Source organism: Hibiscus syriacus, unplaced genomic scaffold, assembly GCF_006381635.1.
Source record: "Hibiscus syriacus cultivar Baekdansim isolate YM2019G1 unplaced genomic scaffold, ASM638163v2 tig00110744_pilon, whole genome shotgun sequence".
In the NCBI taxonomy this organism is placed as follows: Eukaryota; Viridiplantae; Streptophyta; class Magnoliopsida; order Malvales; family Malvaceae; genus Hibiscus; species Hibiscus syriacus.
In genome coordinates, this window is record NW_024062846.1 from 1765526 (window position 1) to 1776130 (window position 10605).

Below are 10605 nucleotides of genomic sequence, written 5' to 3' on the forward strand. Positions count from 1 at the left end.
CATAGTATGTGCATCGATGCATGAAATGCATTAGATGTTCAATTTTATTCCATGGTGCATCGATGCATCACTTTGAAAATTTGATTTTAGGCTTGATTTTGGTTCAAAATACTTTGTGAAAATTGTTTCAAAAATATATTAAGTATAAAACATAATTTTACACATTTAGTAAGGCTTGAAATTGATATTGAAGACATGGAGTAATAATTTGATATTCGAGTAATTAAATCGAATATACTTAGAAAATCATTTGTAAAATCTTAAAATTCATTTATACTTAATTTGTTATATTGAAACATGAAAATATTTTTAACAATCTCCCCCTTTTTCAATTTTAAGATTTTCTTTGAAAATAAATTTTGAAAAATTAAGTTTGAAATTACTCCCTTTACTTTAACACTTCTCCCCTTTAAAACATTAAATTAAGTTTGAAATTACTCCCCCTTACTTTAACACTTCTCTCCTTTAAAACATTTTAACACTTTAACATTTCTCCCCCTTTTTGTTAAATCAAAAAGACATAAAAATTGATTTAAACAAGGTTTTGAAAAACATAGCCAATTGATATATATATATATAGCTTAAGCTGCTAAGATCAAAGATCAAAAGAGAGATTAGCCATTAGTTTCATAATCAATATTCATAATCAAATGTGTAATGACATAATTGGTCATAATGAACTAATATGATGCACAAATTAAGAAACATTAAGCTTAAAATAATAAAGTTAAAATCAAACCAAATATATATAATAAGTTCAATCACCCAAGAATCCAAAACATAACTCCTGACAAATTCAAACATTTAAGGATCCGAAATAAACAATCCTGAAACATCAAAATCATTCCAAGTTTTAGAAAACCAAGAAAGCATAACAAGGAAACAAATCTACTCCATCGGAGGATCAGGATGAGGAGGATAATGAGCTCGAACTTCAAGAGTGAGAACGTCCATTCGTTCACGCATCTCCCGCTGAAACTCAGTAATCTGAGACTCCATGGAGGCAAACCTCAGATCAAATGACTCTAAGAAAGATCGAAAATATGGTGGCGTTTGATCTTCTTACCGTGCTGGTTCCGGTGAAGGCTCATAGTCTGGTACGTGATCGTCGATATCTTGCATGAGCTGATGTAATTATGGATCATCGTCAGCAGCTGGAGCCGGAGGAGGAGGAGGAGCACGAGAGGAGCTAGGAGGAGCTCATGAAGAACTCGCTCTTGGAGTTTGCTTTCTTCAACGAGGTGAGATTGATTGGGTTTTGGAGAGGAATTAGATTGTCAAGAGAGACGTTTAGACCAAGTTTGATAAAAAGGTTACTAAAAAGACATCCATAAACTAATGTTTCGACATGTTTTGAAGGAACAATGTTTATGATATCCACTAGTTGATTAAAAATAATGTGAGGCAGATTTATTTTGCTTTTACTCCTAAGATAGTGCATCCACCATAAATCCCTAGCACGAAGAGTGGATTACCTACCTCCGGATGGTCTAAACCACCAAGAGATTATCAAATGAAGAAAACGATCGTGATGAGAACGTAGAATACTAACACTAGCGTTTGGAACATAGGGATAATCCACAATTTCATTTTAATTAAATAAACCTTCGTTATCTAACCCAAAATGGAAAGTTATAGTCTCGGGGTCAATATTAATATATTGGCCTAAAAGATATGATCTAATTCTATAGTCCCATATTGAGCTTGGTTTTGAATGCATACCGCATTAGAGTAGAAAATGTGGACTAACTGATGATAGAGGATAGGTTTGAGGTGAAACATTTTATCAAACTTCCAAGTTTTAAGAATCGAAAGGTATTAAGTCAATATCTATCATGGCTTAAAGAGAAGGAATTCACTTTTCTCGGATTCTATAGGATTAGAAAGAATTTATGTACCTATAGTACAAGTCATCTCAATGACGTTCAGGCATATTAAAACAGGATCCTATAAGAGATGTAGGTGGAGGAGGAAGAGGAAGAGGATTAGCAGGTTGGTTTGAACGAGAACAACTCGATGAAGTTCTAGGGCATTTTTGATTAGACATGGTTTAGGAATCAGAAAAGGAATGAAACCTGCAATTTGATACACATGTATGCACAATAATCAATCTCAGAACTCAATTGAGTCCTCAATAATTTAAGGTTCTCTAAACCGAATCCTAATGGGCAAGGTTTTGAAAACTGTTTGAAAATAATTTTTGAAAAATCATAATATGTATAGTTTTCATGAAAACAACATAATTAAATCAAAAACATCAAATTTAAAAATTAAATTCAGATTTTTGATTTTTTTTAATTTCAAAAATTCAAGAATTCATTGAAAATTTGTGAGTTTTTGATGAAATTGGTTGTAAAATCTAGTTTGAAATTATCAAACAATCAATGCCCGATATAATGTTCATCCTAGAACTAATTAAGACTAGTCCTAAGATCAAAATATGATAAACTAGAAGTTTTAGAAAAATACCTTGAAAATTTCGGATTGATGAGAATGAGATGTTGTGTTGCACGATTTAATGACAGTAGTAGGATATGGAGATGAAAAACTCGAAGATTCTGACAAATTTTCGTTGATTTTGAGCAAATGGAGAATTAGAGAGTAAGAGGCGGCAAGGGAGTGTTTTTTTAGGGTTTTGAAACAAATAAGAGAATCAGGGTTTTTAAACAAAACCCGATGGATGCATCGTTGCATGGCCTTGTGCATTGATGCACATTCAAGGCGTGTATCGGTGCTCCTTCATGGTATATCAATGCACATTCAAAGGGATGCATCGATGCACTGTTAAGTGTATCGATGCATGAAGCATAAAAATGACAAAAATCCATTTTAAACACTCAAAAATGCTAAATTAATTAGCTCTAGTGGTATTGGCAACTCATATATTGAAAATTAATAATGTTCAATCAATCAAATTAATCCTTAAACAACATTTGAACATAAAATTAATTTTCACCAAATAACGTAAACTCCCCCTAACTAATAGCAATGAATGCAATCAAAAATTACTATTATAAGCATTTTTCATTTATTCTTAAAAATGTTAAAATTATTTTAAACACTAAGTGAACATAGGTCAGTTAAACCTAATTCTCTCCTATATGTCCAAAATATTTATTTTTCTAAAGGTTTTGTAAAGATATATGTTAATTGATGCAAAGTATCAACAAATTCTAGAACTACATCTTCCTTAGCGACATGGTCTCTAATGAAGTGATGTCTTATTTCAATATGCTTAGTTCTAGAGTGTTGGATGGGATTTTTAGTGAGACAAATAGCACTAGTATTGTCACACTTGATAGGAATGGTACCTACTTTAATTCCATAATTAAAAAGTTATTGTTTCATCCATAAAACTTGTGCACAACAACTACCGGCTGAAATATATTCCGCTTCAGTGGTAGATAATGCAACACAATTTTGTTTCTTTGAAAACCAAGAAATCAACATATTTCCAAGGAATTGGCAAGTACAGGAGGTGCTTTTCCTATCTAATTTGCATCATCATAATCCGCATCAGAGAATGCATGCAAGCTAAAACTAGAGTCTCTAGGATACCAAAGTCCTAAATTAGGAGTGTTCTTAAGGTATCTAAAGATTCTCTTAACAGCTAGTAAATGTGATTCCTTAGGGCATGATTAAAATCTAGAAAATAAGCAAACACTAAACATAATGTTCGGTCTACTTGCAGTTAGATAAAGCAAAGAACCAATCATTGACCTATATAATTTAACATCCACACATTTACCTCCTTCATGTATCTCAAGCTTTGTTGATGAGCTCATTGGTCTGTCATGCAGTTTCCCATTTTCCAGTCCAAACTTCTTGAGCATGTCTTTGACGTACTTAGCTTGATTGATGAAGATGCCATCTTTTCTTTGCTTGATTTGGAGTCCCAAGAAAAATGAGAGCTCCCCCATCATGCTCATCTCGAATTCACTTTGCATTAGCATAGAAAATTCTTGGCAAAGAACATCATCAGTAGAACCAAATATTATATCATCAACATAATTTTGAACTACTAATAAATCTTTACCTTTATGCTTTAAAAACAATGTAGTGTCAGCCTTCCCTTTTGAAAAACCTTTTTCAATTAAAAAGTTTGACAATCTTTCATGCCAAGCTCTAGGAGCTTATTTTAAACCGTAAAGTGCTTTTGTCAATTTAAGAACATGATCTGGAAATTTTGAATCTTCAAAACCTGGAGGTTGTTCCACATACACTTCTTCTGTTATAAAATCATTTAAAAATGCGCTTTTAACATCCATTTGATATAATTTAAATTCATGAAAGCATGTAAATGCTAATAACATTCTAATTACTTCCATTCTAACTACGGGAGCGTATGTTTCATCATAGTCTATGCCCTCTTCTTGAGTATACCCTTGAGCAACAAGTCTAGCATTGTTTCTCACTATATTACCACTCTCATCAAGCTTATTCCTAAATATCCATCTAGTACCTACAATAGATTTATTACTAGGCCTTTCAACTAATGTTCAAACTTTACTTCTCTCAAATTGATTTAACTCTTCTTGCATAGCCATGATCAAATGTTCATCTTTTAATGCTTCTTTAATATTCTTAGGCTCTATGCATGAGATAAATGCAACATAATTACAAATATTTCTAAGAGAAGATCGAGTTGTTACCCCTTTGGATGGATCACATATAATTTCACCATCCTTGACATAGTTGTACTATCTTGGGTAAGATACTTCCCTTTTTTCAATGGTTGGATTCTCGAGAGGATCATGAGTTTTCTCATCTTTCGTTTCTTCCTTTGATGATGGTTCTCCAACATCATGTCTAACGTCATTTGTATTTATAACACCTACATCATCATTCAAACAAGAATCCTTTCTCGGAAGGAGATTATCATCGAAAACAACATGTATAGATTATTCTACAACCAAAGTTCTTTTATTAAATACTCGATAAGCTTTAGAATTTAAGGAATAACCCAGAAAAATTCCTTCATCACTTTTAGCATCAAATTTGCCAAGATTGTCTTTACCATTGTTTAAAACAAAACATTTACATCCAAAAGGATGAAAATAGCTAATGTTAGGCTTTTTAGTTTTAAAAAGTTCATATGGAGTTTTCTTTAAAATAGGCCTAATCATTACTCGATTAATAACATAACAAGCGGTATTTGTGCCTTTCGCCCAAAAATATTTTGGCAAATTGTTTTCACAAAGCATGGTTCTAGCCATTTCTTCTAAAGTTTGATTTTTCCTCTCAACAACTCCATTTTGTTGAGGGGTTCTAGGTGCTGAAAAATTATGGCTAATACCATTTGAATTACAAAATTCAGTAAATCCAAGATTTTCAAATTCAGTTCCATGATTACTCCTAACACTAGTTATAGAGTAACCTTTTTCGTTTTGGATTACTTTTGAAAACGTGATGAATTTTTCTAATGTTTCATCTTTAGTACTTAAAAATAGAACCCAAATATATCTAGAATAGTCATCTACCAAGACAAATGCATATTGTTTTCCACCCAAGCTAGTAGTTCTAGATGGCCCAAAAAGATCTAAGTGGATCAATTGCAATACTCTACTAGTTGATGCATCGTTAATGGATTTAAAAGAAACTCGCTTTTGTTTTCCTTTAGCACAAGCATCACAGATTTATCATTATCAAATTTTAGTTTAGGCAATCCTCAAACTAAATCACCTTGAATTAGCCGTTGCAAAACGCTCATGCTAGCATGTCATAGTCTCCTATGCCATAACCAACTATCATGCTCATCCTTAGCAACTAGGCATAAATTAGTCATATCAATATAATCTAAATGCACCATGCAAATGTTTCCTATTCTATGATCAACAAGCATAATTTGATTAGATGCAATGTCAATGACTGTACAACCATTAGTTTCAAACATGACATTGAATCCCTTGTCACATAATTGACTAATACTCAAAATATTATGCTTTAACCCATTCACATATAAAACATTTTTAATTTGTATGGAAGAGGTATTACCTATTGTACCTATACCTTCAATGTGTCTTTTTGAATTATAACCAAAAGTCTCTTCTCCTCCATTTTTGACGTTAAGCTCTATGAATCGACTTTTGTCCCCGGTCATGTGTCTTGTGCATCCACTATCAAGGTACCATGAGTTTGAATTTGTTTCTCCTGCCTTGTAGCAATGCTCCTTTTCCTACAAACATAGATTAATTTCTAATTTTTGGTACCCAAATTCTTTTGGGTCCATATTCATTAGTTTCCAAAACCCTAGTCCCCTTAGGTATCCATTTGTGTGGGATATGCTTATCTTTAGTAGTAATGAGTCCTTTAGGAACCCATATACTTCTAACGATTTTTCCATTAGAGGTTCTTCGGGGACCTCTATGATTGTAGTTTTTAAAACTTTTTCTAACAAAGTTGGATTTTGAATTTTTTCCATTTTCAAAATGTTTTGTTCCCACTTTATCAAAAGAAGCTTTAAGATCATCAATTTGCTTTTGATGATCATCATTGACCTTTGAAAGTAAATTTTGCAAATCTGAATTTTTCTTTTCAAACTCTTCTAGTTTGATTTGCAAATCTTTGATTTTACTTTCAAAATCATTGTTGGTCTTGGATATGAGATTATTTTCATTTTTTAATTTTGAGACATCGTTTTTATATTTTAAAAATAATTTCTCATAATCTGATGCCAACCCATTATATTCCTCTAATAACTCATCATATGATAAATCATCTAATTTAGATGAGTTAAAGGTTACCTTAGAATATTCCCCGAATGCCATCAAGCACAAGTTTGGTACTTCTTGTTCCTCTTAATTGGAACTTCTTCATCGCTCCATATAGCCACATGAGTCTTGTGCTTATTCTTTGATTGACCCTTTCTATTCAATTATGGGCAATCATATTTGACATGCCCCGGCTTTTTGCATTCATAGCAAATGATAGGGTCATTCTCTTTTGGTTCATTTTTTAGGCCTTCATTTCGTTTGAATTTTCTTCCTCGGTAAGGTCTCATCATTTTTCTGAACCGTTTAACAAAAATGTTATTTCCTCATCATCTTCATCTTTATCTGAATCACTCTCATCTTTTGTGGATATGAGAGCAACTCTAATGTTTTTCTTCTTCTCATTCTCATTCGATGTCTCGTCAATCTTATCGAGGTCCACTTCATCTTCAAGCATCATTTCATGAGTGAGGAGGGAACCGATTAGCTCTTCAAGAGTTAAGGACTTTAGGTTCTTAGCCTCGATGATTGCTTTCTTCTTGGATTACCATGATTTTAGAAGTGAGTAAAATAACTTCCTCACAAGCTTTTCATTTGGAATGATCTCTCCATATGATTTGAGACCATTGACAATCGTTGAGAATCTGTCCGTCATAGCTTTGATATCTTCATTTGGTTTCATCCTGAAATTTTCATAGCTATGTGTTAGAAGACTAATTTTATATTCTTTTACCTTGTCGGTGCCTTCATGAGTGACTTGTAGTTTATCCCATATTTCTTTGGTGGTTGTACAAGATGAAACTCTTCCATATTCATCTGGTCCAAGAGCATAAAATGTGATATAGATGGCTTTGGAGTTAAGCTGGAACATTCTTGTCTCTCCTTCACTCCACAATCTTGGATGAGTGAGTGGCTTGATATATCCGTCTTATACAACATTCCTTTCTCCCATGTCACTTGCTTGAATGAAATACATAATCATATTCTTTCAATAGGCATAGTTAGCTTCATTGAATAAAGGAGGCTTGTTGACAGGAATCGAATCGAGACCGGAGTCCATATTTGAAGTAGAGGCCATTGGTGACTTGATAATCGATGTATCTCTTCCCGAATCGACTCAAGAGGTGATTAAACCTTCAAATGAGTGAGGCTCTGATACCAATTATTGAGTTAATCGGTTGATGGAATTGGCCAAGAGGGGTGAATTGGCAATAAAAATTTTAGTGGAAGCTTTTGCAAAAAATTGAAAAGATTTGCACAACGATTTAGAGTGGTTCGACTTTCTCAACCAAAGTCTATGTCCACTGCCTTAGCTATCCACACTAAGGATTTTCCAAAAAATTCACTAATTTGTTCTTTCTTTTTAGGCCAAAGAGATAACCTTACAACTCCCTCAAGAATATACCCCAATTCTTGAGAACACTCTTTCTCAAAGAGAAGATTACAAATTTACAAGTTTACAAGGAAAATCTCACAAGGTAGATTGTTTGTACAATTCTAGAACAAAGAAAAGAACACTAAAAAATGAATACAATTGAATACAAGTAGTGTTCTTAAAAGCAAAATGAATATTGAATGAAAAATAGGCTTGAAATGCTCAAACTTGAGGTTTGATGCTTTCTCTTTGATTCTCTCTTGATTCTTGTTTCTCGTGTTTTCTTGTTTTGATAAATGGCTTCTAAGCTTGTTTAAATACACCTTCAAATGATTCTGAACGTTGGGGATGATTAATGAAGTCAATAGAGCCATTTAAGTGTAAAAAAATTAATTAAATCAGTTGGGAGCGTCAGCGCATCGATGCATACCCAAGGTGCATCGGTGCATCAAGTGTAAAATTCAAATATTTTGAGCATTGGACACTTAGTGCATCGGAGCACTAAGAGTGCATCGATGCATGAAATGCATTCGATGTAAATAGCCAGAGTGCATCGATGCATGGCTGGTGCATCGATGCATCAAATGCATTCGATGTTTTCATAAAACTCTGAGTTCATCGATACATAGTATGTGCATCGATGCATGAAATGAATTCGATGTTCAATTTATTCCATGGTGCATCGATGCATGGATTGGTGCATCGGTGCATCATTTTGAAAAATTGATTTTAGTCTTGATTTTGGTTCAAAATACTTTGTGAAAATTGTTTCAAAAATATATTAAGTATAAAACACAATTTTACACATTTAGTAAGGTTTAAAATTGATCTTGAAGACTTGGAGTAATAATTTGATATTCGAGTAATTAAATCGAATATACTTAGAAAATCATTTGTAAAATATTAAAATTCATTTATACTTAATTTGTTATATCGAAAGATCAAATGTTTTCAACGTCATGACATAAGCAGGTTGAGATTATTGTTAGGAATGAATTAGGGATGCCCAGTGATGAATGCAAAATTGTATTGCCCATGCCAGAATTATTGTTAAGAATTTCTAAAGAAGAGAACCAACCCTAGGCTTGATTCCTTGAAATTTATAAACACGATTGTAGACTATTTTTGCTCTAGGTAATCTGTAAAAGTTTTAGGAAAGAACTTTATATTTGCCAAGACTTAAAAAATATTCTAAGGGTAAAGTGGAAACTCTCTAGTGTTTAAAAACTTGAAAAACTCGAAAATACAAAGGGACATTCCTCTGTGCAAAGGCATGAAATAGAAAAAACTCCAAAACAAATTAAGAGTAGCCAAGGCATATGAGTGAATGAAAGTAGTCACAGGATGACTCTGCCTGACTACCTTGGGGTGGAAGGTATGCTCCCTTTCACCTAGAGTGTGGAACGGTAGTTGTGATAAGCTAACTCCCCTGAAAAAAAAAAGAAAAAATGAATAAAGAGAATAAAAGTTGATAAATAACTAGAAGTATAAACTAAGCCTGATGAATATTTTTTTACCTTGACAAACCAGGAGTGCTTACTTTAAGTTTTTAAATTATCTCTATGCACAGACTGGTTACAATCACGCACACACAATAGCAAGGGATCCTGACTAGGGAAGGGACTTGACTGATATGACTGTCAACATGTTGAGGCCAAACAATTTTTACTGAGGGCTGAAATCTCAAACCAGATGATTTTCTTAATATTGCTTTGCCATGACAATTTTAATTCTCTTCTAGCTAGTATCCATTGCTTGAGGACAAGCAATAGCTTAAGTTTGGGGTGTATAACTCTGTAAAAAGACTTAATTCCTAGTCTTTTCACTTAAGTTATTGCTCGTCTAGATAAAGTTGCATTTAGTTACATATAAGTTATATTCGATTGTGGTGGATAAGTTTTGCTTAGGCAATATTTATTTGGTTTGACTGATGCTGCTGAAGAGAAAGGATTGTTTGGGTTGTGTTTGTGTAGGAATCCTACAGAGGAAGAATAATTCAGTCATGACAATGTAAAAGTGCATAGGCCAACGGAATAGATAAGAATGTGAGGAGCATATTTATCTCGCCAAGGCAAGATTTATTTTGGGAAGTTTGAAGAAAGTATGGCTAAACCGCCTATGTCACACGCCACCTGTATGACCTACTTTACGTGTAAGCAAGCCTCAATTATTATGATAGCCACAAGCCGCCTTTCCTTTTTAAGTTCAAGCAATTAATAACGGCTAGTTAAGGAAACTCCAAAAGTAGACAAAGACCTAGGAGGTCTTTCTTTATAAATAACCAGTCGCAGCTGCCAAACAAAGGAGACAAAGAAGAAGAGAGAAGAGCTTTACCTAAGGCGTGAGCAAGCAATTGCAGTGCTTTCCCACCGTTTACCCACCAACCTTCTTTGGTGTCCTCCATAGCCAGACGATAGTAGAGCGGTGATCAGGCCTTGAGAGAGAGTGATCACCAAGGCAGGCATGGTGCTGATCAGGATTGTCGCGACAAAGCCCCCGGTTTTGGGAGTCATTCTTCCT